Source organism: Arvicola amphibius, chromosome 9, assembly GCF_903992535.2.
Source record: "Arvicola amphibius chromosome 9, mArvAmp1.2, whole genome shotgun sequence".
In the NCBI taxonomy this organism is placed as follows: Eukaryota; Metazoa; Chordata; class Mammalia; order Rodentia; family Cricetidae; genus Arvicola; species Arvicola amphibius.
In genome coordinates, this window is record NC_052055.2 from 78,164,954 (window position 1) to 78,173,076 (window position 8,123).

The 8,123-nt window shown below is 40.3% G+C and overlaps 1 non-coding gene and 1 pseudogene across 1 annotated transcript; one reads left to right on the plus strand and one right to left on the minus strand.

The window, feature by feature from the left end:
* The first annotated feature begins 681 nt into the window (after positions 1–681).
* On the plus strand, positions 682–1,768 carry LOC119823356 (annotated as a pseudogene).
* A 5,873-nt stretch (positions 1,769–7,641) lies between these two features.
* On the minus strand, positions 7,642–7,746 carry LOC119824159. Its single transcript, XR_005287079.1, has one exon. It is a non-coding gene; the product is annotated as a U6 spliceosomal RNA (small nuclear RNA).
* Between the last annotated feature and the right edge of the window lie 377 nt (positions 7,747–8,123).

Here is an 8,123-nt window from a genome sequence, read left to right on the forward strand (position 1 = left end):
GAAGGTGTCTTACTCAAAATTCCAATGTTCCGGTTTGAAACCAATTTATAATGTTTCCATGGACGTTCCTGAATCCCGAGCTTTCCTGGGATGTCAGTGAGGGACTGTGGTAGTAGCGGGGCCTTTGGACTTACAATGGAGGTATTTTATGAGTTAAAAGAAAAGGTCTGAGACTAGGCCCGGGATACAGAGAGAAGTGAAAGAGAAGTTTCAGGCAGGCTTTGACTCCTGCGAGTATGCTTGGAGGCTGTGGAATTTAAACTATGCCACAGAGTTGTAGAAATCAACTATCCTTTGGAATTCTTTCTAGGCTTGTTTTATGGCAGTGGCTCAGATAACTGTTTTCCGAAGCAGTAACTATTCTAGCTTTTCATGGCAGGCATAGTTCTTATTTATCTTCATAGAACTAAAAGTTCCAGGGCTTACGATTCATTTCTACACTGAAAGGTAATATTCTCCACAGAAAGAAAAATGCCATAAAATCAGTAGCTTGCAGTCACCAAGACATGATGAAAGACTGGCAGGAAGCTTTATACTCTTTCCATAAGTTATTGCGATGTTGTCTTTTATGACACTAACAATAAGTTGCCTTGAAAACAACTTACATTAGTCGAGCTGATTACAGGTAGCAAGAGAGTAACTTGAATGTAAATGATCATAAATGGGGCCAGTCTTCCTCGTTAGAGTGACATCGTCTTTAAACCCTGCTTGGCAATCCCTGACGCACCGCCGTGATGCCCAGGGAAGACAGGGCGACCTGGAAGTCCAACTACTTCCTTAAGATCATCCAACTTTTGGATGATTATCCAAAATGCTTCATTGTGGGAGCAGACAATGTGGGCTCCAAGCAGATACAGCAGATCCGCATGTCCCTGCGAGGGAGGGCTGTGGTGCTGATGGGCAAGAACACCATGATGCGGAAGGCCATCGGGGGCACCTGGAGAACAACCCAGCTCTGGAGAAACTGCTGCCTCATATCCGGGGGAATGTGGGCTTTGTGTTCACCAAGGAGGACCTCACTGAGATTAGAGACATGTTGCTGGCTAATAAGGTGCCAGCTGCTGCCCGTGCTGGTGCCATCGCCCCATGTGAGGTCACTGTGCCAACCCAGAACACTGGTCTGGGCCCCGAGAAGACCTCTTTTTTCCAGGCTTTAGGCATCACCACTAAAATCTCCAGGGGCACCATTGAAATTCTGAGCGATGTGCAGCTGATAAAAACTGGAGACAAAGTAGGAGCCAGTGGAGCCACGCTGCTGAACATGCTGAACATCTCCCCCTTCTCCTTTGGGTTGATCATCCAGCAGGTGTTTGACAATGGCAGCATTTACAACCCAGAAGTTCTTGACATCACAGAGCAGGCTCTGCACTCTCGCTTCCTAGAGGGTGTCCGGAATGTTGCCAGTGTTTGTCTGCAGATCGGCTACCCGACTGTTGCCTCAGTGCCACACTCGATCATCAATGGGTACAAGCGGGTTCTGGCTCTGTCTGTGGAGACTGAGTATACCTTCCCACTTGCTGAAAAGGTCAAGGCCTTCTTGGCTGATCCATCTGCATTTGTGGCTGCTGCCCCTGTGGCTGCTGCCACCACTGCTGCTCCTGCTGCTGCTGCTGCAGCCCCAGCAAAGGCTGAAGCCAAGGAAGAGTCGGAGGAATCAGATGAAGATATGGGATTTGGTCTCTTTGACTAATCCTCTCAAAGCAGCCAATTCAGACAGCTTAATCCAAGAAACATGGAAATAAAAGCTTACTTCTGTTAAAAAAAAAAAGATCATAAATGGGCCTTAGATTTCCAGCATTGATTCAGAAAAACAAAACTTGATACCTAACTACTATCAATCTCCCACCAAAGCCCCATACCAACTGAAACCTGTTTAGTACTAGAACCTTGCCACTTCGCTTGAATCTTTTTGAAAACTTAATACCCAAGGTGGGCTCTGAATTAGAGAAAAATGGGCTCCCTGGGTAAGGAAGCTTGCTGCAGAAGCATAAATCTAGAGCTTTGATCCCAGAACCAACAAAGGAAGCCTGAGTAGCCCCTCGTGTGACCCCCAACATTGAGTGTGGTGGAGGCAGGAGAATTACTGGAGCTCACTAGCTACCAGATTAGCTGAAAAAACACGCAAACAGCCGGGCGGTGGTGGCGCACGCCTTTAATCCCAGCACTCGGGAGGCAGAGGTAGGCGGATCTCTGTGAGTTCGAGACCAGCCTGGTCTACAAGAGCTAGTTCCAGGACAGGCTCCAAAGCCACAGAGAAACCCTGTCTCGAAAAACCAAAAAAAAAAAAAACAAAAAAAAAAAACACGCAAACACTCTCATAGACATACACATACATACACTCAGAGAGGAAAATAGAGGTTGAGAAAGACAGGATTTATTATAACTGATTTATGCAAAAACCCTTTCTAAATGGGGTCTCTTTTTCTATTCTCTGCTTTACTTTGTGACATCACATGGATAATAGAATGGATAATTACAATTGTTTGGTTTTGCCTTTTGCATGAATGAAGTACTTTTTCTAGAGCTGTTATTTTCCGTTATTTAAGTCGTCCATTTATCAGGAGGAAATAATTTGATCACTTTCTTTTTCAAATTACATCAGAACAAGAGGATCTGAAGCCGGAAGGAGTTTTACTTAGAGTAGAAGTAAGGGGAGTCATGTCGACCATGAGTCATTTTACTGAGAGGGAACCTTGGGTCTCTGGGTACTTGGAACCCATACTGCAGGTTAAATGGAAAGAAAAACTCATGGAAGAGATGGGAATAGTACCAGGAGCATCCATCGATGTCAAGATGAAGATTGGGTTTCTTTCAACGATGATGAGAAGAAAACCCCTTCCTCTGGCTCACCCTCCCCATTCTGCTCTCCTTTTGACTACCACCTTGAGATACCACATACTGGCTGTCATTCAGATATGCTCTGGTCTGGGATTTTGGGAGCTCCCCTGGTATTCAACCTCCATCAATCACTTTGTTTCTCAAGGAAAACATCTTTAAAGCTCCAAGTCGTGTACCAAAAGGGGAATTTAGAAAACTAGCCATTGCCTAAATTGGAGACCTCTTCATCTTCAAATGAGCAGCGCTGAGAAAGCAGAGGACTCACATATTAACCATGACTCCGGAATTTGTTTTGCTTTTGACCTTGACTTAGTACCCTAGGTCTGCAGTCTATAGCTATACATTTCGTGATATCAAAGAAGAAGAAGAATTTACTTTCGAGTTCACTGGGTCCTGTCGTCCAGCCCCAGCTTTGCAGCTACTTGTCGGGCATAGCAACAGTTTATAGCAGGTGAACAGTAACAATTATGTATTACATTCTGTTTCATGGTCGTGTGCCTTCTGGGTGAAAAGCAAACTAGAAAGTTAAAATTCTCTCATGCACAAGTAATATGTTCCTATTTGCCAAGGAACTGGCGATAATAGAGAACACATGTGGCTTCAGAAACTAAAGAGATTTGCAAAACACTTCCATGTTTAGGATGGGTTGAGGGGGTATAGAGGGGTATGATTTTCACTTCTGTGTTCTCTTATTAAAATGTTTATTGTGATTACAAATAGATTTAGTAGAATCTGAGTAGGGACTTAATAGTGCATCTTGTCACTTGGCTTTATTTACAAGTGTGAAACTGTAGTGGAGAGGTGTTGCCAACGAAACGTGTACATCAGTTTAGCGATGAGAGAGAGAGCAAGAGGGGGGATTTCTTTACTGTAACTGTTTTATTCATACTCAGAACATCAAATTTGTGCATAGGGGTAACCACAGTGGGCACCCGCATACATAGCATCTGCACAAACACATATCCATAAATAAAACCATAAATTAAAATAATAATAATAAATAGGGACTAGGGAGACAGCTCAGTGGTCTCAACGCACTTTCTGCTCTTTCAGAGGACCCGAGTTCCAGAATCCATAATGAACAACTCACAGCCCCCTGTAATTGCAATTCTCAGATATCTGATTCTCTTCTGTGTCCTTTTGCACACATGCATTCACATAGACTCACATACACACATTCACCATAAAAACAAACAAATAAATAAATAATAAGATGAATGTTGCTTGTATGTATATAATTCCAAGGATGGCCACTGGCATTGGATAAAAAAATAAAGGACCTCACTAGAGAAGACTAATTCTCCTTCTCTCCAATAATTAGTTACCTATAATTAGTTGTCTAGGGATGGGGCCCCAGCAGACCGTCCTTCTTCCATGTTTGCATATCTATTGGTGTTTTCATTGTTTAGGTCTTGTTTAGGCAGCCATGTTGTTGAGGTATCATAGCTATGGCTTCTCTGCTATTTCTAGAAGATGCAATCCCTCAACAGACTACTTGGTCCCCTGGCACATAAATTTTTTTATCTCCTCTTTTGAGGTGTTACTTGAGCCAATATTTATTTAATAATAATTAAATAAAAAGAGGCCATGAATATGAGAAGGAGTGATAAGGGCAACTATAGAAGGGGTTGAAAGGCAAACAGGGAGCAGGGAAATTGTGTAGTTAGACTTTAAATTGTAAAAATTACAAAATAATAGAATACATTTTAAAAATCAAAAAAAGTTAGATTGGTTTTTTTTTAAATCTAAGAAGGCTGGTTCATTCAGCTGAACTCTAGTTCAAATGACTAAGAGACAGTACAGCTGTATCTCTCTTTTATCTAAACCCTTTAACTATTTACTTCTCACATAGGTTAAAAGCCAAGGTTCCCACCAGGGCTGCCATGGTCCTGCATGGTGTGTGCCTCATATGCCCTTAATCTTATTTACTCTGCTGTCCTAGCCATCCCTTCCATTCAGGCACCCCTACTGCAACTGTTGGAAGACGCTGCTGCCTTGGGGTCCTGGCACTTGCTATTTCTTTCTCTTTTGTCTCTGAATAACTGACAACTCTCTTTCTCTCCCCTCCTTCAGATCTTGACTTAAGTGTCACCATAGTGAGCTCTTCCCTGATTTCATCTGATTTTCCAACACTGTCTCTTCCTCAAAAGCTTGTATGTTTTCTATATCTAAACCTCAATTTACTTTTTTCCTTTGGCATTCTTAACATCCCAATTGTCTCTACACCTTCCTCCTTTGTTTTGTTTGTCATTGGTATTGATGGGGTGTAATAAAAATTTATAAACTCAGAAGCATTGCTTTATTTCCTGTAGCATACTCATGGTCTAGACTAGTACTGGCACTTAGTTTGTCCTCCCCTGGGTATCAAAGGCAAAAGATGTTCACAGAGATTCAGTGTGTTATTGTAAGAACACCAGGTATGAATTTAAGCACTGAAAGAAATTAACTTCCTTTAATGTGACCAGTTGAACAACCTGAAATCACAGACCAAATTGTATCACCAAGCATTTAATGAAACTGCCACAAGTATATTCAGGGCTGTATTAATAGTTGCAAAAGCACAGAGTATGTCTCTTTCAGAGTGACGATACATAATCAACAGATATGTTTCACCCAGAAATTCTGCATAGCTCCAGTGAAACTAATTTATAAACTTTAACTATTGTGGGTTATTTTGCTTGCTCAGCTTAACTATGTTGAATTAACACTTACATTGTATATTAGCTACTGCTAACATAAATATGGATTTGTAATCTGGAACCACCAAGGTTTGAATGTATTATTATCCTTTCAGAATCACATATGTTAGTTAATTGGATTGTTTTTTTTTACTATACCTTTTAAAGTCTGTCTTATAGGCTCATACGCCAACCAGGACAAGTTTTACCTGGTCAAAGCCAGCATGGGGAAAGCAGGAGAGCATTTTGCATTTGAAGACTGATAGGAATTCAGCAAACACTCTCCCATTTCCTTCTCTTTTCTGCAGTAGTAAAGAGTGTGGGTCAGGGCAATGTGCTGAAAATGCTGTCAATGGACAATCTTGTGATCACACCCCCTGAGAAGCATGAGATGAGACAATCAAAAATTTTAAAAAATAAAAATAAATTACAAAGGCCTTGACAAATGTATTCAAGCTAAGTGGTGGCATTTTTTTATTAAAAATTTCTGCCTCCTCCCCGCCTCCCATTTACCTTCCCCTCCCCCTACCTCCACTTCCCCTCCCTCTCTGTCGGAAGAGCAGTAAGGGTTCCATTTTTGAAAAGTTACATGTCTTATTTTTAAGGAGGGGGTCTGGCCCCATTTTATAGTCATTGCTTTCCTATTATTGTATCGATGCCATAATATGTTATAGATGTTTCATCTACATTCAGCCTGGTTCATAAGCTTATTTTAGTCAGAATATCATTTTGTCTATGATCCCTACCTTCTTTCTTTCATCCTAGATACACTTTCCTTTTCCATTTATCTACTTTCTGATGCATGAAATGCTATATATTCATACATAATTTTGTAAAATGCACAACATAATTGTAGATACATGAGAGTGTTTTCATGTTTGCATCCTGTCTCTGTGTAGAAACTCATAGATGCCCATATCTCTACACTATTAACATTTTCTCAGAATATGTATTGTTTTTCAAGCTACTTCTACAATTGTTAAGCTACTTTCAGGAGAAGTCTATATCTTTTCATGATTTATCTTTCCCAGTCTTGAAACTTGAATACATATGAGATTGTTTTTATCAGTAAAACCTTACATTGTGCCATCCACAGACACAAAACAGATAGAATAAAATTTACAAAGGAGTACTCCTATTTAGAGGGAAGTGGTGTTCTCTACTTTTCAAAAATAAGGAAAGCAAAGAAGTCAAATGTCCTTTCCTATAGCTCTTAAGATGATTAATAGGAGACTTAAACAAGCCTCATTTTATTGTGGAACATTTGTATCTCTCGCATTCGCCAACATTTGCAAATTTCCTTTATATACGTTGCCTTTCATTAACAAACCCGTCAAGGCACCTTTGTGTGCTGGCTAAGATTGACTATAAAACCCTTGCACTGACTCCGGAAAATATCCACAGTGTATTAGGCTGTCTGGGTAAGCTTCTATTCTGATGCTCTATAGCCAGTTTTTGATGTTCTTCGGCTCTAAAACATGATGCTGAAAAGAGGATTGGAATAATAACCAGTGCAACCAGGTATCCAGGACTGTGACACCTGTTAATTATATTAACAATCATATTGATTGATTAGAAGCCCTACAGTTCTTCATAAGTAGCCTAATGTTTCAAAGCTCAACACAAACTCAAAATAACATACGTGTGTATGCCAGGGGAAGAACACAGACTGGGAATAAATGAGGGTACTTGGGGAAGTAATAAGGGTGGGGCTAAGAAAAGTGTAAATTTCTGCTCAGATACCTATAAAATAGCTTATTTCTGACATGTTACATGATGACTGGAAACTTGTTGATAGAAGAAAAGGTAGCTTAGTTATAACCTACTTTTGTTACTATTATTTCTATGATGGTTTATTTTTATTATTTCTATGATATTAAGGAGTCAGAAATTAGGAGTTTGGACTAAAAATGATGATGAAGATTGTTTTGTCTGGCTTTACAGCCATGATTTTCAAAATGTTGCCATCCTGGGGTCTTTCTTTTTCTTCTGTATGTTGTATTTAGTTTCTGCGATTTAAACAATCCTACCAGTACTTTTTAAAAAACAATATGAGAGCCACCATGTGGTTGCTGGGAATTGAACTCAGGGCCTCTGGAAGAGCATTCAGTGCTCTTAGCCCCTGAGCCATCTCTCCAGCCTAACGAATTTGCATGTCATCCTTGCACAGGGGCCATGCTAATCTTCTCTGTATCGTTCCAATTTTAGTATATGTGCTGCCGTTCAACATACGAAAATATATCAATGTAATCCATCATATAAATAAACTGAAGGATAAAAACCATATGATCATCTCATTAGATGCAGAAAAAGCATTTGACAAAATTCAGCACCCCTTTATGATAAAGGTCTTGGAGTGATTAGAGTTACAGGGGTCATTCCTAAATATAATAAAGGCTATTTACAGCAAGCCGACAGCTAACATCAAATTAAACGGAGAGAAACTCAAGGCCATCCCACTAAATTCAGGAACGAGACAAGGCTGTCCACTTTCTCCTTATCTCTTCAATATAGTGCTTGAAGTTCTAGCAATAGCAATAAGACAACATAAGGGAATCAAGGGGATTCGAATTGGAAAGGAAGAAGTTAAACTTTCCTTATTTGCTG